The sequence below is a fragment of the Antechinus flavipes genome, chromosome 3 (genome assembly GCF_016432865.1).
Source record: "Antechinus flavipes isolate AdamAnt ecotype Samford, QLD, Australia chromosome 3, AdamAnt_v2, whole genome shotgun sequence".
Lineage (NCBI taxonomy): Eukaryota > Metazoa > Chordata > Mammalia > Dasyuromorphia > Dasyuridae > Antechinus > Antechinus flavipes.
Genome location: NC_067400.1, coordinates 81,700,376 through 81,721,929, shown reverse-complemented (window position 1 = coordinate 81,721,929; position 21,554 = coordinate 81,700,376). Strand labels below are relative to the sequence as shown.

General features: G+C 35.9%; 1 protein-coding gene across 1 annotated transcript in view; it reads right to left on the bottom strand.

Annotated features, from left to right (window-relative positions):
- Positions 1-17,803, bottom strand: part of RAPH1 (Ras association (RalGDS/AF-6) and pleckstrin homology domains 1) — a 103,995-nt gene extending 86,192 nt beyond the window's left edge. Inside the window, exon 1 of the mRNA XM_051983720.1 lies at positions 17,712-17,803. The gene's annotated coding sequence lies outside the window, so the exon portion shown is untranslated. The remainder of the gene's footprint in view (positions 1-17,711) is intronic.
- Between the last annotated feature and the right edge of the window lie 3,751 nt (positions 17,804-21,554).

Sequence of the window (21,554 nt, the reverse complement as noted above, 5' to 3'; positions counted from 1 at the left end):
AGAAATAGACAGTAAAACTATAATAGTGGGAGATCTTAACCTTGCACTCTCAGAATTAGATAAATCAAACCACAAAATAAATAAGAAAGAAGTCAAAGAGGTAAATAGAATACTAGAAAAGTTAGATATGATAGATCTCTGGAGAAAATGTAATGGAGACAGAAAGGAATACACTTTCTTTTCAGCAGTTCATGGAACCTATACAAAAATTGACCATATATTAGGACATAAAAACCTCAAACTCAAATGCAGTAAGGCAGAAATAGTAAACGCAGCCTTTTCAGACCACAATGCAATGAAAATTACATTCAACAAAAAGCCAGGGGGGAGTAGACCAAAAAATAATTGGAAACTAAATAATCTCATACTAAAGAATGATTGGGTGAAACAGCAAGTCATAGACATAATTAATAACTTCACTCAAGAAAACGATAATAATGAGACATCATACCAAAATGTATGGGATGCAGCCAAAGCGGTAATAAGGGGAAATTTCATATCTCTAGAGGCCTATTTGTATAAAATAGAGAAAGAGAAGGTCAATGAATTGGGCTTGCAACTAAAAATGCTAGAAAAGGAACAAATTAAAAACCCCCAGTCAAACACTAAATTTGAAATTCTAAAAATAAAAGGAGAGATCAATAAAATTGAAAGTAAAAAAACTATTGAATTAATTAATAAAACGAAGAGTTGGTTCTATGAAAAAACCAACAAAATAGACAAACCCTTAGTAAATCTGATTAAAAAAAGGAAAGAGGAAAATCAAATTGTTAGTCTTAAAAATGAAAAGGGAGAACTCGCCACTAACGAAGAGGAAATTAGAGCAATAATTAGGAATTACTTTGCCCAACTTTATGCCAATAAATTCGACAACTTAAATGAAATAGAAAAATACCTCCAAAAATATAGCTTGCCCAAACTAACAGAGGAAGAAGTAAATATCCTAAACAGTCCCATCTCAGAAAAAGAAATAGAACAAACTATCAATCAACTCCCTAAGAAAAAATCCCCAGGACCAGATGGATTTACATGTGAATTCTACCAAACATTTAAAGAACAATTAACTCCAATGCTAAATAAACTATTTGAAAAAATAGGGATTGAAGGAGTCCTACCAAACTCCTTTTATGACACAGACATGGTATTAATACCTAAACCAGGTAGGCTGAAAACAGAGAAAGAAAATTATAGACCAATCTCCCTAATGAATATTGATGCTAAAATCTTAAATAAAATATTAGCAAAAAGATTACAGAAAATCATCCCCAGGATAATACATTATGATCAAGTAGGATTTATACCAGGAATGCAGGGCTGGTTCAATATTAGGAAAACTATTAGCATAATTGACTATATCAATAACCAAACAAACAAAAACCATATGATCATCTCAATAGATGCAGAAAAAGCATTTGATAAAATCCAACATCCATTCCTAATAAAAACACTTGATAGCATAGGAATAAATGGACTTTTCCTTAAAATAGTCAGAAGCATATATTTAAAACCATCAGTAAGCATCATATGCAATGGGGAAAAACTGGAACCTTTCCCAGTAAGATCTGGAGTGAAGCAAGGTTGCCCACTATCACCATTATTATTTAATATCGTATTAGAAACACTAGCCTCGGCAATAAGAGTCGAGAAAGATATTAAAGGAATTAGAGTAGGCAATGAGGAAACCAAACTATCACTCTTTGCAGATGATATGATGGTATACCTAGAGAACCCCAGAGATTCTACTAAAAAGCTATTAGAAATAATTCATAATTTTAGCAAAGTAGCTGGCTACAAAATAAATCCCCATAAATCCTCAGCATTTTTATACATCACCAACAAAACCCAACAGCAAGAGATACAAAGAGAAATTCCATTCAGAATAACTGTTGATACCATAAAATATTTAGGAATCTATCTACCAAAGGAAAGTCAGGAATTATATGAGCAAAATTATAAAAAAGTCTCCACACAAATAAAGTCAGACTTAAATAATTGGAAAAATATTAAGTGCTCTTGGATCGGCTGAGCGAACATAATAAAGATGACAATACTCCCTAAACTAATCTATTTATTTAGTGCTATACCAATCAGACTTCCAAGAAAATATTTTAATGATCTAGAAAAAATAACAACAAAATTCATATGGAACAATAAAAAGTCGAGACTCTCAAGGGAATTAATGAAAAAAAAATCAAATGAAGGCGGCCTAGCTGTACCTGATCTAAAATTATATTATAAAGCAGCAGTCACCAAAACCATTTGGTATTGGCTAAGAAATAGATTAGTGGATCAGTGGGAAAGGTTAGGTTCACAAGACAGAATAGTCAACTATAGCAATCTAGTGTTTGATAAACCCAAAGACCCTAACTTCTGGGATAAGAATTCATTATTTGATAAAAACTGCTGGGATAATTGGAAATTAGTATGGCAGAAATTAGGCATGGACCCACACTTAACACCATATACCAAGATAAGATCAAAATGGGTCCATGACCTAGGCATAAAGAACGAGATTATAAATAAATTAGAGGAACATAGAATAGTTTATCTCTCAGACTTGTGGAGGAGAAAGAAATTTGTGACCAAAGATGAACTAGAGACCATTACTGATCACAAAATAGAAAATTTTGATTACTTCAAATTAAAAAGCCTTTGTACAAACAAAACTAATGCAAACAAGATTAGAAGGGAAGCAACAAACTGGGAAAACATCTTCACAGTTAAAGGTTCTGATAAAGGCCTCATTTCCAAAATATATAGAGAACTGACTCAAATTTATAAGAAATCAAGCCATTCTCCAATTGATAAATGGTCAAAGGATATGAACAGACAATTTTCAGATGATGAAATTGAAACTATTACCACTCATATGAAAGTGTTCCAAATCATTATTGATCAGAGAAATGCAAATTAAGACAACTCAGAGATACCACTACACACCTGTCAGATTGGCTAAGATGACAGGAAAAAATAATGATGAATGTTGGAGGGGATGCGGGAAAACTGGGACACTGATGCATTGTTGGTGGAGTTGTGAACGAATCCAACCATTCTGGAGAGCAATCTGGAATTATGCCCAAAAAGTTATCAAATTGTGCATACCCTTTGACCCAGCAGTGTTTCTATTGGGCTTATATCCCAAAGAAATACTAAAGAAGGGAAAGGGACCTGTATGTGCCAAAATGTTTGTAGCAGCCCTATTTGTAGTGGCTAGAAACTGGAAAATGAATGGATGCCCATCAATTGGAGAATGGCTGGGTAAATTGTGGTATATGAATGTTATAGAATATTATTGTTCTGTAAGAAATGACCAGCAGGATGAATACAGAGAGGACTGGCGAGACTTACATGAACTGATGCTGAGTGAAATGAGCAGAACCAGGAGATCATTATACACTTCAACAACGATATTGTATGAGGACATATTTTGATGGAAGTGGATTTCTTTGACAAAGAGACCTGAGTTTCAATTGATAAATGACGGACAGAAGCAGCTACACCCAAAGAAAGAACACTGGGAAACGAATGTGAACTATCTGCATTTTTGTTTTTCTTCCCGGGTTATTTATACCTTCTGAATCCAATTCTCCCTGTGCAACAAGAGAACTGTTCGGTTCTGCAAACATATATTGTATCTAGGATATACTGCAACATATCCAACATACATAGGACTGCTTGCCATCTAGGGGAGGGGGTGGAGGGAGGGAGGGGAAAAATCGGAACAGAAATGAGTGCAAGGGATAATGTTGTAAAAAAATTACCCTGACATGGATTCTGTCAATATAAAGTAATTATTAAATAAAAATTAAAAAAAAAAAGAAAGCAAAGAGAAGTTATAGTTAGATTTTTTTTTTAATATCCAGTGGCAATCAAAGCCCATACTAGTGTGATAATAGTAGGAATACAGATATGGCAATGGATTGTGAAAATATTTTATAATTTTTGTCAATAATTTAACTGATTAGATGTGAATTAGACGGAGGCAATTGTTGTCTGTTTAAGAATTCTCTTGTCTATGAAATATTTTCCAACTTTTTTAGCTCAAACTAATCTTCACTTTCCTCCAAAGTCTCTCTATCTAGTCAAACTTGGAGTATGCAGACTTGGGTTAAGATCCTCAATAAGAGACTTAATAGCTCCATGCTAATGGATAAATAAATCATCTAACCTTTCTAATTCTCAGTTTCCTCCTCTGCAAAATGGGGATTTCCCTTCTATTCTAGTTTTTCCTACAAAAATGCTGATATATAAGTGTTATTTCAGTGATAGTTTATGTGATAAATATGAATCTTATGACTATTAACAAGATACAACATATAACATTTAAAACCCACACAAATATATTTAATAAATCTCTTTAGGTAATGAGGAGATTAAAACAGCAAGAAGTAGTGGTAAATGGAGGTGAACTATATTGATTCCATCTTATGACTCAATTCTGGAGCTTGCTGAATTTCCTTTCTATGCAATTATATGTCTAGTTCAATTCTGTCTTGTAAGAAAACTTTATTCAACTGTGGGAATTGTGAGAGGAATTTGTTACACTGTTTATCCCTTACAAGTAGCTAATTTTTGCTCAGAGATCCATTTAACAAAGATCTAGATTATACTGACCAGAGACCTCAGTCATATGTGAAGATTGATGCAAGGCTTCTCACAATAATACATCTCACGTAACCCAGGATACATCTAAAAACTGGCCCTCTATTGATTATTTGTATGTTCTTTTACTTTTTCCAGACACTTGAGGAGAATAGGACACCTATTTTTTTGATTTCATGGAGTAATACCTGTTCACTTTCCCTCTCCCAATTTGCAATGTCTCTAATCTTTCATTCAATCAGAAATCAGATTACCTAATTTTTTAAGATAATTGATAGTTTTCTTTTAATTAACTGGTCTTCAATGCATTAAGATCTCCCTCCACGCCCTTTATTCAGAGGCCAGTGCCAAAGTTGAGGAAAGGCCTGGAACTAGTTTATTTTGAAATTGGCATGCATTATTTAACAAATTGATATGCTTGGAAGCTTGAATCTTTGTTTTCTCAGTCATTTCATCTACCACCTGGCATAGTAATAAGAACAGCAAACAATAAAAAACAATATTCACCAAGAACCCTATTAGAAAAAAATAATTATAGTTAACTTCTTGGATTAATAAAGAGAAAATATTTATGCCTTGCTAAAATATAAAAAGGCTCATCATCCTTAATTGTACTGTGTATGGAATGATCTATGTGCATATTGTCTCATACCAATAACATAATTAACTCTACTCCTAGTATTGCACCATTAGTTTTCTCAAAAGAGTGCCATACCTCTAATTGATAGTACATTCATTGCCAGTTCCCAACTTCCCAGAACCACCTCTATCATTGTTATAATATTTTAAAACCTTCCTGTACCAGAAGCTAACATATTATTTTGACATTTTTCAATTTTTGCCTGATCTGATTAAATTAGATTTTGGCTGACTTAGGTCTAGTCCAAGTGCCTCCTTCAACTCTGAAGTACCCAAATTCACCACCTCTCAGTGATGTCTGGCACCTTGATAGGTCTGAAGACTTGATAGTCTTCAATAGTCTATTTAGATCTGGTAATGCTTAAATGATGATTGAAGTGGAGGAACATGCTGAATCAAGGACAGTGTTTATCTCCTGGCAGCATTCAATGTGACAGTTTACTCTAGTTCTGCCAATAAAATAGTTCTGTCTGCCATTGTCTACCTCACAGAATACATTTCAATTCCTATTCACACCATGCCTTTGACTGCTAGTCTTTCATAATTAGAATATATGCTCACCTCAAGTTGAAGTACAACTTTTTATAAGAGAGGCCTCTTGAACTCCTCATTGATAGCAACTCCCAACATCTTGTTTTTCATTTTGTAAATAATTTGCATGTACTTATTATGGGTACAAGTTTTTCTTCCCATAGAATATAAGCTCCTGGAGCTCAAGGACCATTTCTTTTTGTCTTTTATTCTCACTGCTTTGCATATTGCATGGCATAGCACAATCTCACAATCTGGAATAAACTTAGTTCTGCAATTGCTATCATGTATTGCTATCATGAGGGTATCTCTTCTAAGAATATTATAGTCTAGGAGCCCTACAGTATTTATAATGTTATTTTATCAGTCAGAACATTCAAAATTAATCAAGTTTCCAGTGCTGCAGAGGATGGGCAGTGGCAGCTCTACCAGTGCTTCAAACAAGGGGCTTGGGACCACCATATAGTGCAGTTAAACCAGAGACATATTATATTGGCTGCTTTTCGTAGTCCTTAAGTATCCCAATCTGAAGTTGAAAAAGTGCCTTGGGCCTACATGCTATCAGTTATGTTGGTGTACATCTTGGTACTGTAATGCTGTCTTACCTTTTCATTACTGGAGGAATAATTTATAATGCCATTCTAGAACCTCTTAATGTTGAATTTATTTTTGAACAGAGATACCTGAGACCAGAGGCTTCCTTGGCATATAGAGTAAATGGAAGACATATTATGGAAAGACTTGCATCCAGTTTCCTATTTACAATGGAAAGTTTAGGTTTCATAATTCTAGATTAATTCAGTGCATCACCCAATAGTTTAGGAAGAGACCTATGCTGGTGAATCATGAATTAACCAATTGGAAGGAAGCTGAGATGTTTTGAGATCCCTCCTCCAAGGAAATCATCATCATAGGGGACACAGGGTCAGAAAGGGAAAATCAGGAAAAATCGGGAATATAAAAAGGACTGAAATTACCAAAAATTTTCAAAAGAAGAAAACATAAAGAACTTGAAAGATACACATGTAAATTAATCTGAAAGACATACTGGAAAGTCAACTAGGAAAACATTAAGAACAGCAGGAAAAATGGTCTTCCAATCTATTAAACAAATTCAAGTATTTATGAGTAAATACTGAAAAACAAAGGAAAATGATCCAACACTTGATGATACAGTAGGTGTTTTGGAATTTAAGAACAAGGAACCACAATATACTCTTTCTGAGTGGTTCAAAAGGGAAATGAGAATTATAAGCATAATTGATGGCCCAACAGCAAAAATAAGGGGCAGAATTAAAAACAACCAAAAAAAATAACTAACCAAATTGGAATCTGTGATGGCAAATCTCATCAAAGAACAAGAACAACAAACTGGGAATGCAAATATATGGAAGTGAAGGACAATATGGAAGATATAGAAAGCATTAACATGAAAAGGAAATGTTATATAATAAAATATACTGATCTTGAAAGGAGGAGAAGCATAGGTTCTCCCAGAAAAATAAGATAATAATCTTTACACCACAATGCAGAAAATAACTTACACACACAAAAAATCAAATACCAAGTGAAATAACTCACAGGTCACCTCCAAAAAAAAAATCCAAAACATATAGCAATTAAATTCAAATCAGAAAAAAAGTTCTGCAAGCATCAAGAGAAAGATCTTCAAAACCAAGGAAAGGGGATCCTAATAATGCAAGACTATTCTACATCCACAAGAAAACTTAGGAGGGAATAGAATAATAATGAGTTTCTAAGAAAAATGAAGCACAGGATGCATTCCAGAATGACCTACATGGTAAAAGTGAGCTTTACCATATATGAAGGAAAAATGGATATTCAATAATTGGGAGGCATACAAATCATTTTAAAAAGAAAGCCATATCAGAAGAGATTATTTGCTTCTGGAACATCCCAATCAACAGAAACACAGCAGTGGTAAATCAATGAAGCATCCAAAGATAGCCATAGCCAAGAGAGGCCGTAGAGACCAATAAAAATACTTTTAAAAATGCATATAAGGAGACGGATGAAGGTCAGATCTTAAGGAAATATCAATGAAAAGCCTAGCCTGGGGTACTGTGGACAAAACCAAGTGACCAGTGGCCCAAAAATTTTCAGAAAGTCAACCATCAACAATTGGTTGCTGCTGGGGATGGGAGGAGGAGAAGGGAAGAAATTAAAGGGCAAAGAAAGGGGATGATTGACCATAGTCATAGTAAGAAAATAATAATTTATTTTTAAGCATACTTTAGGATTTACAAAGCACTTGTATCAAAATTTTTTGAAGATAAAAATTATAACAAATTAAAATAAAAATAACAAATCTGCTTCAAAAATCTAGGATAGTTTTTAAAGTACACACATTAAGAGAAAAGGATCAAAGAGAAGAAAGACTTTAGAAGAGAGAATCAAAATTCTGAAAAAAGCAAAAAGGCACAGGGGGAGCAAAAATCAACAGACACAAGATAAAAGGATATGATGATTGAGGTAAATGTTCACTGTGGATTTCAATGGACTTTAATGAAAGAAGGCAAGGGAAGGGTTTATCAAAGCAATTTAAATATAAGCAAAGATATGAAACTAATCCAACATAACTATATCTAATATTGCTGAATTATCAAATGAATTTTTTTTAAGAAGCAGGAATTTTCTTGAATTAATTAACGACTTTAATTTGCTTCTAGGAACATAAACCATTTACTTAAAATATTTAGTCATATTATAATATATCTATATTTCAGATACAATAAAAAGATATAGAAAGTTCTTTATATAGGACTTCTCTCTTAATGGACTTTATCCATTTACCAGGAAATTTGCACAAAAGTAAAATGAAGCAACCTTCTGTTCTTGCATATTTCTTTCTTCTACCAAAACCAGTCCCCAGTTGCCTGAATTTTTTAAAAAGGTTTAAGTAAGAGAATTGCTTAGCATTATGGGGAAGAAAAGCTAATTTATACATAGACAGCCTTAGTTCAATATCAACATTTTCTTTTTCTTGGCTTCACTTTCCTCTCCTCATAGTCTTGATCCAGTTCAACTACTATTTGCCGAATTGTCAATTCATATCAATTCTTTCTTTACAGCATGTCTTGCATCTGTCCCTTTCCTTCCACTGATAAATCTTGCCACATCTTCAGTCTCAACTAATATCACAACAGCCTCCTAATTTTCCATTCTTTTCCTTTTTAAATCTAATCTGTCAAACAATCTTCCCAAAGCACAGGTCTGACCATGTCATTTGCCTGCTCAAAAATGCTTCAGAACTATTGCCTAAAGTACTAAATACAATACCTCCCACCCCAATGTGGCATTTAAATCATTCACAATCTGGCATTAGCTTCTAGATCTATCTCACATTAGTCCTATTTACACATTCCACATCCCAAACAAAAATGGCCAACTTGCTTGTTCCTGAATTTGACATTTCACCTTTCAGCTTTCATGCCTTTGCAAAAATTGTGATTAGGAATCTATTCCCTCCTCTCTTGCAACAATAAAAATCTTTAACTGCTTTTAAGGCTCAACTCAGATATTCTCTCTTATGGAAAGGCTTTTCTGACTATTCTAGTTGTTAATAATGTCTCCTTCAACCAAACAGCCTTGTATTTGCTAAACTGTTTTATATGTTGTTTCCCCACAATAAGATATAAATTCCTGGAGAACAGAAATTGTATTTTATTGCACACGGGCACTTAATAAATTTTTGTGGAACTGGATTTTTCTTTATAACAGTAAACTTATACTACATAGAAAATACCTATATTCTGTGGGCTAAAATTAAGTTTCTTTTTTTTTCAACCTTTAAGTCCAATAATACCAACAGAAGTCAAAGAAGTAAAGACTCATAATAAAATATTTATATTAGCTCTTTTATGTTGTAGCAAACAAAAATAAGTTAAGTTCTAAAAGCAATACAAGACAAAAATCACAAGATGACTTAATGCAGAGTAGAGACCAAGAGTAAACCAAAGAGAACAATTTATACAATCTCTACAGTGATATAATGGAAAAGTACTTTGAAATCAGACACAGAAAGTTAAGGATAATTGAAACATGCTTTTCTATCTCCCACCAAAGAGAAGATAGGAGAAAAAAGTACAAAGATAATAAGTTCCATCATCTACCAATCAAAGCTCAAAACTGAAAAGATTTTGATTAAAACTTATCAAAAACTAATGACATAAGTTCTTAATGCTGAGGAAAGGCAATTGATAAGAAAAAAGAAGTAAATGTCTTTCTTCTCCACTCTGATTTGTTATAAGCATGTGAAATAAGTCAACTATAAAGGAAGAGTATAACACAAAAAGCAGTAAAAAATTTTGTGTCTACGCTTCTGGGTACTTCTGTATATAATTCTAGGGTCAATAATACCAATAATATTCACATGCACATAAATACAAAATATCTATGTCTGTATCTCCTCGATTTTCAACTAACATTTAAAGTTAATTCTGAGGAACTAACCATGTCAAGTTCTCTACCTTGATATTTATATGGATACACAGATATGTATTCTACTTATAAGACAGTATTGATAAGGTCCTTCTAAAGAAAATTCTCATAAAATTACCTAGTTTTTAATGGGAAAAATATTTCATAATTTAAGCTGTGAATTTTGGCAACTCAATAGAGGCGTCAGTTCCTGCCCCTCCATATTTGTAGTTCTAATGCTCTCCAGATACTTTCCTCCTAAAACATGTTCACTAGTTTATCTTCAATATACCTCTCCCCACTACCTTCTCCAAATGTAAAGTTGGTTCTACTATAATACTCTTTTTCCAAACATAAATTTGTTCCACCTGGATTGATTTATTATAGAACAACTTGAATTTTGGTTTATTTATGCACGATGTCATGTGACTTAAAACAGTAACAATTCAGAAAACGACAAACTGGAACCTTCCTGGCCCCCACTTCTCCAAGCAAACTTGGATCTTTCTAGGTAAAATAATATTTACTGAATAAATGTGTCACAGACTTAGTTTTTGAGTGTTGTCCCCTACTTCCATTTTTCCTACAGTTTTTATTGCATTACCCAAGTTTTTTAGGAATGAATACATACATTATAGTATAAGTAACTGAAATTTTACTCTACTTTGTATATCTGGGAAGAGTAATATCTCAATTACTATCCTGCCTTCTTTCTTTCACTGCAAAAGTTCTCAAATTCTCTCTAACAGAAAAAGGTTAAGAACTTCCCCTGTATTTTCTTATCATTTATTCTTCTCTTTAATCCCTTTTCTAGGGCCAATATTGAAAATTTTCTAGGGCCAACAAGTGATCTCTTCATTGGAAATCTGAATGACCTTTTATAGATAAATACTGCTTCCTAAAATAATTTTTCTTCACATCTCCCTTCATTCTGGTGCCTTTCCACTGCTGATTTTCTCCAACTGCTTCACTGGTAACAAAATTGTATTTTTATAAAAGACTTATGAATCACTACAGAACACATTTGGACAAGTTTTCTCCAAAAGAAAAATCTTTGTTTTCTAGGTACTAAGAAATCATTCAAGACTTTTGAGCAGGAAAGTGATATGATGAAAACTCTCTTAAGAAGGGCAATAGTGATTCAAAAATAGCCACTACATTTTCAGAATAGGAGACAGCTGATTTCAGGAACAGGGAACCTATCAAATAATCTTATCTCCTTATCATATATGTGTGGGTATTGAGGCCCAGAAAGACTAAGTAACATCTTTTAACCATATGCCTTCAATCCTTATGCTGCTGGACAAGACAAGAGGGAGTTAGAGAGGGAGAAAGAGAGGAGAAAAGGGAAAAAGGGAAGGTTAGCATTTATTAAACATCTATTATATGACAGGTACTGTGCTAAGTGCTTTATAAATATGATCTCATTTAATCCTCACAATTCTGAGTTGTGTTATTAGTTTCTTCATTTTACAATCAAGGAAACTGAGGCAGAGTTTAAATGACTTGCTGATTTTCACCCAACTAGTAAAGGTCTGAGGATGGATTTGAACTTAGGTGTCCCTAAGTGTGTAGATCTAGTGCTCTAGTTGACAAATCACCCAGTTGCCACAAAATCATGAAATTGTACTGTCTGGATCTGTTACAAGTTTGTGTTACATTAAGCTCATATGGATCCTTTTATACTTCCATAACCAATTCACTATTGATCCCATCACAGTAGCTTTCCCAAAACTATTTATCTCTTTCCAAACTTTTCACAGCTTCCCCACTCTTTCAGCAGAAAATCTTACCTCATTTTTCAAACAAAAAATGGTCATCTGCTATCTTCACAATCCCCTCTTCCTCATGTAACATAAATACCTTCTGCTACCTCTTCCTTCTCATTTTTCATGAAGTAAAAATCTTCATCTTACCCTTCTTGCCAAGACAAGCCCAATCCATGCACAAGTGATCCTACAATATCCATCTTCTCCAGCACACTGTCTTCCCCTCATCCTTATGTTCTCATTAATTATCAATGCACTCTGTTTACTGGCTGCTTCTATCCTGCTTATAAATATGCTCATGTCTCCCCCATCTTCAAAAAACCCTTGATTCATCAGTCCAATCAATAGGTACTGTCCTATACTGCTCCTCCTTTCTGTGACTATAAATCCTTGAAAATGCTGTTTATAATTAGTGTCTACTCTCCTTTCTTCTCATTCTCTTTTCCCTAGCCTAGCTTCTGACCACAAGATTCAACTGAAATTGCTCTCTTCAAAGTTACACTTAATTATCAGATCTTAATCTGCATCTTTATTGACTTCTCTACAGTCTTTGATGACACCTGCTATCCTATTTTCTTCCATTATTCTCTTTTCTCTAGTTTTTTGAGATGTTGCCCTCTCTTGATTCTTTTATCTGTCTGACCAACTCATTTTCTATCTCTTTTTCTGGATCTTCATCTATGTCATATCCAATAACTTAGAGGTTCCCTAAGTTTATACTGTACCTTCTTCTCTACACTGTCTGACTTTACATTCTCAGCAGCTCTCACAGTTTCAATCATCTCCATACAGATGAGTCTCAGATCTACATGACCAGTAATAACCTCTTCTGATCTTTAGTTTTGCATCTCCAACTGCCCACTGGCTATCTCAAACTGGAAATCCCAGACACATCTTTAAACTCAACATGCCCCAAAGTAAAGTCTTTCCCCTCTTCTTAACTTCTCTATTATTGTCATGGTTATCACAATAACCTCATCCTTGACTATACATTTTATCTCCCTCCCAATATCCCAACACTAGTCAAGTTGTGTCATTTCTACATTTTGTGCATGAATCTTCTTTTTTCTTGCAATTTTCTTATTACTTCACACTTGAACTAGTTAGGAAGTTGGAACAATTAATTCTTTTCCTCATGTAGTTTTTATTTATGATTTCTTGAAATAAAATTCTGGTAAATATAGTTCAAAATTTGATAATTGGGCTGCAATTGGAACTATATGACTACGCCTTCAAATCCAAATCATTCTAGCTCTGACCAATAATAGGTTCCAACTTAGGCTCATTATTTGGTTTTTTGATAAGATAAAGCGACTGTAAATAGCAGTTGTTTTTGTTTCAAGCAGGAACTGAAGTTCTTTCCCTCCCAGATTGATTTTTCTATGAAGTCAAATTAATCCATCTTCTCCCCTCCCCACCAAAGGCAATTGGAGTTAAGTGACTTGCCCAGGGTCACACAGCTAGGAAGTGTTAAGTGTCTGAGGCCAGATTTGAACTCGGGTCCTCCTGACTTCAAGTCTGGTGCTCTATCTGTTGTACCACCTAGCTGCCCCATTAGTCCATCTTTTGATTCAATTTTTAATTAATTATTATATATTATGTATATATATATTAATTAATAACAATAATCAAAAGATTGCTTAGGTACTGCTTTAGGAAAAACCTAGACCTGAGAAAGACTTTAGTTTAAAAAGACCAGGGTCTTCCACTGTATCTAGCGCCATCACCAGTCATCCTGACCTATGTCTTACCACTGCATTCCAATGATTCTGGAGCAGTGGGGTTGATGACTTTGCACAGCTCTGCCTCCCTTACATTTAATTCACTTGTAAGTCAAGACATCATGTTCCTGATGTCACAGGCTCTTTTCTTGATTGAAGCATGCTAATTGGTTTCCCTGACTTAAGTCTCCCCCCATTTCAATTCTTCCTCCACTCAGCTGTCAAATTAAGCTTCCTAAAGGGTGCAGGTCTGAGCACATTACCCCCCTACCTAATAATCTCCAGAAGCCCCATCACCTCCTAGATTAAACATAAAGTCTTGTTTGGCTTTTAAAGCACTTTATAACTCGGACCCTTCCTATTTTTCTAATCTTACTCTCTTCCAAATACTGTGATCCAGTGACACAGATCACTTTACTGTTCCTCTCATGACTCTTCATCTTCACTGGCTTCCTTCATCCTTGGAATATTCCCTCTTCATATCCACTTCTTTTCCCTAGTTGCCTTCCAGTCTCAGGTAAAGTTCCACTTTCTTTAAGAAACCTTTCCCAAAACAGGGACACTGATACATTGTTGGTGGAATTGTGAACACATCCAGCCATTCTAGAGAGCAATTTAGAACTATGTTCAAAAAGTTATCAAACTGTGCATACCCTTTGATCCAGAAGAAAGGAAAGGGACCTGTATGTGCCAAAATGTTTGTGGCAGCCCTGTTTGTAGTGTCTAGAAGCTGGAAAATGAAAGGATGCCCATCAGTTGGAGAATGGTTGAGTAAATTGTGGTATATGAATGTTATGGATTATTGTTCTGTAAGGAATGACCAGCAGGATGAATATAGAGAGGACTGGCGAGACTTACATGAACTGATGCTGAGTGAAATGAGCAGAATCAGGAGATCATTCTATACCTCAACAACGATACTGTTTGAGGATGTATTCTGATGGAAGTGGATCTCTTCGATAAAGAGAGCCTTAATTGATCAAAAATGGACAGAAGCAGCTACACCCAGAGAAAGAACACTGGGAAATGAATATAAACTGCTTGCATTTTTGTTTTTCTTTCCGGGTTATTTATACCTTCTGAATTCAATTCTCCCTGTGCTACAAGAAAACTGTTCGGTTCTGCACACATATATTGTATCTAGGATATACTGCAACCCATTCAACATGTAAAGGACTGCTTGCCATCTGGGGGAAGAGGTGGAGGGAGGGAGGGGAAAAATCGGAACAGAAGTGAATGCAAGGGATAATGCTGTAAAAAATTACCCTGGCATGGGTTCTATCAATAAAAAGTTATTTAAAAAAAAAAAAAAAAAGAAACCTTTCCCAGTCCTTCTTAATCTTATGTCTTCTCTCTAACCTCCAGTCCCATTTATCCTGTTTGTACGTAATTTGTATCATATCTGTGTATATATATTTTCTGCATACTGTCTCCCCCAGTAAACTGAGCTCATGGAAGATATGCATTTACTCTGCCTTTCATCCTATCCTCAGCACTTAGAACAGCGTCTGGCATATAGTAGGCTTTTAATATATATTGACTGACTTGCAACTTAAGACAAGAGCATTTCTCATAGAAAATATATTCCAAAAATCTATAAGTAGTATTATGATTAGCCAAAATACTATTCATAAAGTAATAGTTTATTTAGAAAGGGAATAAAGTGATAATTGTGAGCAGTGATAATGGCGGTGACAGTTTGATTCAAACAATATACAATGACCTTGTACTTATTGTGTTCAGTTTGCCTAATTTCTTGTGCTGTAATGACACTTGTGTAGTTAGTAAGTCTAGAAATTTAGTTTTTTTCCTCTTACCAAAAAGGAATAATATTCTTCACAATTACAAATTATTTTGTATTATATTCCAGCTTGATTATCCAAGTTAACATGAATATTAGAAAAGATCATTCAAAAGTCACATGTGGCTCTGTAATGCAATGTCTTTGTATCTTTAGAGTCTAGCACAATGCCTGGCACTTAATAGACATTTAACAAAAGCTTGATTATGTTTAAATATGACTAGATCTCAAAGTTTGTGGAATTAAGAACACAAGAAATAAAAACAATACCACATAAGGAAAGCATGACTCCAGCATAGTAGAAAGCTATCCAGCTTCCCCATTTTTGCCTTCCTATTCACTTCTCTTCCAACTTCCTCAGTAATGATGGAAATGAAGTATTTCTTGGGAGGTAAGAAACCCTGAAGCAAAGTTGTCTTCTCTTTAGTTTGTTTTCTCTTTGGCTCTTATTTCTCTGAAGGATTAGTAATTAATTCAATGTTTTAATATACAAAGCTTTCAATTCTGGCTTTGGTGGGAGTGCCACCTTGTGGGTACAAATAGGGCAGTGTGCTGTAAGGAAAAGGACACTGCACTGAATCTGGAATTGGAAGAGCTAGGTTCAAAATACACTTACTACTAAGATAAATTACTCTTTGGACCTGCTTTCCACTATAAAGTGAAGAGTTGAACTAAATGATTTCTATACCTCCCCCCTACTAAAATCCTACATGATTACAGGATTTAAAGACTGGGATTAATGATTTAAACAGATATGCCTTAAAGATAAGCCTTCAAAGTTGAAACCAGAATCTGCTGATGGAAAAAGTCCCAATTCGAATCAATTAATCAAGACTTGGATCTCTCAATTCATTGGACTTAAACACTGAAAATTTCTCTGTATTTAAATAGGGATAGCATCCATCCCTAACAGGAATGTTAAATGGACCAAAAAACCACACACACACACACACACACACACAAATGGTACATAAATAAATGCACAGTGGTATTATCAAATTGCTTTTTAAATATCTAATAGCTCAATTCTTCATCCATATATATATTGTGGTCACAGAGAATATTTCCCCTTTTTTTTCTATCTTAGTTCTACCTTATATAACCCTTAAGATAAACTATTGTCATTCAGGAATAAGAAAAATAATTTAATCCATTCGTAGTACTTAAACTAAATTAAAGACATTCTTATCATCTATGCAGAAGACTATGAAAAATGATGAACTAAATCAGAATCGATGGATATATACAAGACATATATGCATACACATGCATATATGCATATAGATATACACACAAAATAAGTACAAGATAAAATATACTCATATATATACAAATGTACACGCACAAAAAATAAATATAAGACACAGAATAGGCTAAAGTTTTATATATCCACATAGACATGTCCTGTTCTCTCCCTATTACAATCTCTCCCTTCTCCTAGGTTCACAGTGATTTTTTTTCTGGTTCTAAGCAGCTCTTCCTACATTCATAAGGAACGATGCAGGGGAAAAAATTTAATCCTTACTAGTAGCAAGTGGGAAAATGAATTTGGTCAAGAACAACTGTTCCTGGAGATGTCATGACAACCTATTTAAAAGCTAAGAGTGCAGCTCCACTCATTGCTCCCTCTGATTAGAAGCTTTTCGATCATGCCACATGTCTGGGAAGACATTAATTCGGCAGCGACCAGAAGGATCCAGCAAATCCTGTGGGGACACTGGGGAATCAGAAAGCAAACGAGTCCAATCGTTTCGGAAAAGGAAGCTATCTTCCCATTTCCCCACCCCCCCAGCTCTGAAAAATTACAGCCCCAGCGGCTGCCCTTTGGATTTCCGGATCCGACCCCTGGACGAGCCGCAGAAGCCGGAGTCGCCAGCCCAGAGCCCTGGGCAGAACAAGGACCCCGACCACAGCAATGACCTCCCGCCTCCCAGGCCCGGCAGGACTAGGCGGAAGAAGGCGGGGGTCATTTGCCGGGGGCCCTCTCCCCGCAGGAGCCCGGACGAGGGGCAGTGTTCAGCAGCCGGTTTGCTCATTGTCTGTCTCGGGCCGCGGCCCCCACCCGCGACTGTGCCAGGCGCCCCCCCATGCAGCTCCACGGAGGGGCCGCGGGATGGACCACGCCTGCCACGCCTGGCCCCCCACCCCCATCCCACCCCCGGGGGCCGCGCGCAGTGGAAGGAGAGGCGGCGCCCCTGGCTCACTTACCGCTGCAACGGCTGGGCCAAGACGGGCCGGGCTGCTTCCTCCCTCAGCAGCCTCTGCTGCTCCCGCCCCGCGGGCTGCGTGACCGGCCGGCGGACGGCTGGGTGGGGAGTGCGGAGAAGGGAGGCTCCGACCGCAGAGCCGCCGCACACACCACACACGCCCCCTCCCGGGAGGCGGCGGCGCTCGCCCCGCGGGGAAGTCCGAGGCTACAAATCACGGCGGTGTACTCGCGGACGGACCGAGCTAGTCAGCGACGGACCGACGGGCGGACGGCCTGACAGACTGTCTGAGTACTCGCCTACTAGCCCGCCTGCCTGCCCGCCCGCCCGACTGACTGACTTGACTGACTCACGCCGCCGCCGCCGCCGCTCCCTCCCCCCGCTCCCCGCTGCCAGCCGCTCACTTCCGGCGCAGGCCGCCGCACCAATCACGCCGCAGTGTCCCCCTTCCCCGCCTCCTCTCCAGCCCGGACACGCCCAGAGCTTTAGGGTCTCCGGGTCTGCACTGACTAGAGGTGAGGGGCGAGCCCAGCCGCCTTCCTTCCCTCAACCTTCTGCCACCTCCGGCTCGAACTGTCCGCCTCTCCTCTCCCTCCTGTCCCCGGTCAGTGGTCCGAATGTCCCTCTGAATCCTCTCCTGGAGAGAGAATGAATGAGTGAATGAGCGAGTGAAGCCCAGGTTTGGGCCGCTCTCTTTCCCCCCTTATTGTTAGTGGGCCTGATTCGACTTTGGGAGACTGCATTCAGGTTGGCCTCCGGACCCTTTTCACCTTGACTTTTATTCTCCCCGCTCCTCTTCCCTCCCCCCCCCCCCAATAAACAAAAATTTATACAAAGCTGTTTATAGTGTAATCGTACACAAAAGAGCTGGAATACACCTTAGAATCCAGTAACCTGGGATCCAGTAAACTTTAAGAAAAAAAAAGCGAGAGATTTTATTCATTGGCTTCCCTATTTATTTTTTTTTAATGTATTTAAGAACGCTATTTCTAGAAGAGGCTCCAAGGCTTCGACAGACTGCCAATTGGATCCATCAAAAAAAAAAAAATACGATTAAGAGATCCTGATTTCCTTAGAACAAGACCCTCAGATATGGAAAATAAAACTCAGAGAGAAATGACTGACCAGAGAGCAGCAACAATTTGTGGTCAAGTCAACTAGCTTTCCTTGAGCGTGACAGGTACTAAGCGCTGGAAAGGCGATGGATGGATGGATGTATATAGATTAGATAGTTGGGTGGATGGGTGAGCCGATGGATGGATGAAAGCTATGGAGAGAAACTGAAAAAGAATGAATGAACAAGCTAAGGAACGGAAAAAAAAAAACAAAACAAAAACAAAAACAAAAACAAAGAAAAGCAACCTAAAAAAAAAAAACAAAAACAAAAAACTTGATATTGAATGAAAAACGGAGAGCACAGAGCTGCTCTCAAGAACCTCAGTTTTATGTTAGTTACTTTTTCAAGCAATCTATATACCTGGTAAAATGGAGATCATTTTAGAGAATAAAGAAAGGAAGCTGACTATATTGGTTAGAAAAAAGAGTCTGCATTTGAATTTCACTTAGAAGATAAGTTTGTGCTCTTGGGCAAGTTATTCAATTTCTCTCGTTCACCATTTCCTCATCTGTAAAATGGGAACAATAATGACACTTACCTAGGAGGGCTGCTGTGAAGATCAAATGAGATACTCTGTGCGTGTATGTATAGCACTTAACAAATTTTAAATATACAAATATGGCACATTATGCTATATACATATTAGATATTCAAAGACAGTAGCAATAAATGAAGACAAAACCTCAGGTTTATTACTTTTAATCTGAATAAATATCAAATTGAATTGAATCAGTAACACTGTTATTTACCTTTGTGAGCATTTTTAGTAATTCTCACTTTGGCTAACACCTACCTTGTTATGTTCAATACATTTTATGGAGTTTTCAAGAATCAGTGCATTTTGTTGTCTTTAATTGCTCCTTTTTTGGGAGGAAATAAATTCTGTTTTTGAATTTGAGCCCAAATACATTAATTCTACATAAAATATCCTGTACTTTCAAATAATTTTTAGCCTCCCTAATTAAAATTAGTCAATTCCAGATTATGTATCTGATAATACTTGTTTATTTTACTAAGCAAATCCTTGAATATTCAGGTTATCCTGATATCAAATAATCCTTAGATTCTGATTTTTATGTGGGCTATTAACACCTAAAGATTGAAAGGAGAAAAGAAAATGTAAAAATTTCACTCTATTTTACTATTTACTAACAGCATTGGTGAAAAATTGTTGAGAAGACTGAAATGAATTGGAAAGCTGAAATCAATGAACGAACATTTCTATGTCATCTCTTTTCACCTGAGGAGAATTTCAGAATTCCTTGTCATGAATTGCCATAGATGAATAAAAATTGACTATATGTTTCTGAGTTCCTAAAACCCTTTCAGATTATCCCAGCTCCAAGAACTAGTGTTAAATTTTCTGGCCTAGAGTCATATTCCAGTTTGGTTAATTACATTCTGCCTTCCTGAAACTCTTGAGCATTTTCAATTTGTTTCAATCCTTTCTACAATACATTTCATGCTTGTGTTCAGAACAATATCACATTGTTCTTAGCTACATTTCACTCAAAAAATAGTTATACTTAAGACACATAATTGCACTTGTAGATACTAAATTGAATAACCTTATTAAGGTTCTTGAAATGTAGTTTGTTTCTTGTATATTGATATATTGCTATCCAGTAACTCCCATAGTACTTTGTACACTTTCTATTACTCTTGTTTCAAACTATCTTTTTAAAAAAAGTGATTTATGTATATGTCTTATCATTCTCACTGAATTGTGAACAGGAAGCAGTATTTTATTCATCTTCATATCCCTCACAACTTTGTACTTAATAGACACTTAATAAATATTTGTCCAATGAATTAACCTTTGGATTTTTTTTAAAGCATAGTTGTGGTAATGCCCTTTGAATTGATCCATAACTACCCTTTTTCATGATCTTATTTCACAAAAGACAGAAATGTTTAGAGAGAATATAGCAAATGTACTAATATTAATTCTTTGTCATCATATATCCTGTTAAATAAGAAAGTGAAATAAATTAAGGAAACTTATCTTTTATCACACTTAATAGATGCTGCTATGTTTTCCAGAGCAAGGAAGACATTGCATTTGTTAACATTTCTTTCCCCCTTTCCAGATTTTGGTGCTTCCCTAAATTGATGATTTCTTCAATTTACATTACCCATCATCAGGGACAGATCTCAAGTCTTCTTTTAAAAATCAACTGGTTTTCTTATATTCTTTTCCAGTTAAAGAGCTCACTCTCATGCAGGCCTTCATTTTGGTCAAACAATAAGCAAAGAGAGAGATAATCACTAAAAAGGATTCTTGTCAGCTCATTTTAATCACCCCAATCCAAATATCTGAAGGAAAAAAATCATATCTGAACTAATCGACAAAAGGACCTTGTTCCTTAATCTTATGGCAGAAAAAGAATAGAATCATTAACATACTTTGCTAATGCATGGAAAGACTACTGAACATGGGAATCAGGACTTTCTGACTAATTCTTCCACTGACTGGGGCCAATTATTTAACTTCTTTAGGCTTCAGTTTTCTTAAGCACATTGCTATGATTTGTCATTTTTAACTTTCTAAAATGTAACTCCTGCAACATTTTATAAGAAAGTCAATACCATATTGTAAATACTTCCTTTAATCTGAAGAAGTAAACATACAAGTAATGAGCTTTCAAAAGATATTTTAAAACTTTAGTTTAAAAATAAATTAAGTTTGAGAAGATGATAACAATCTTAGCAACTATTTATTCAACT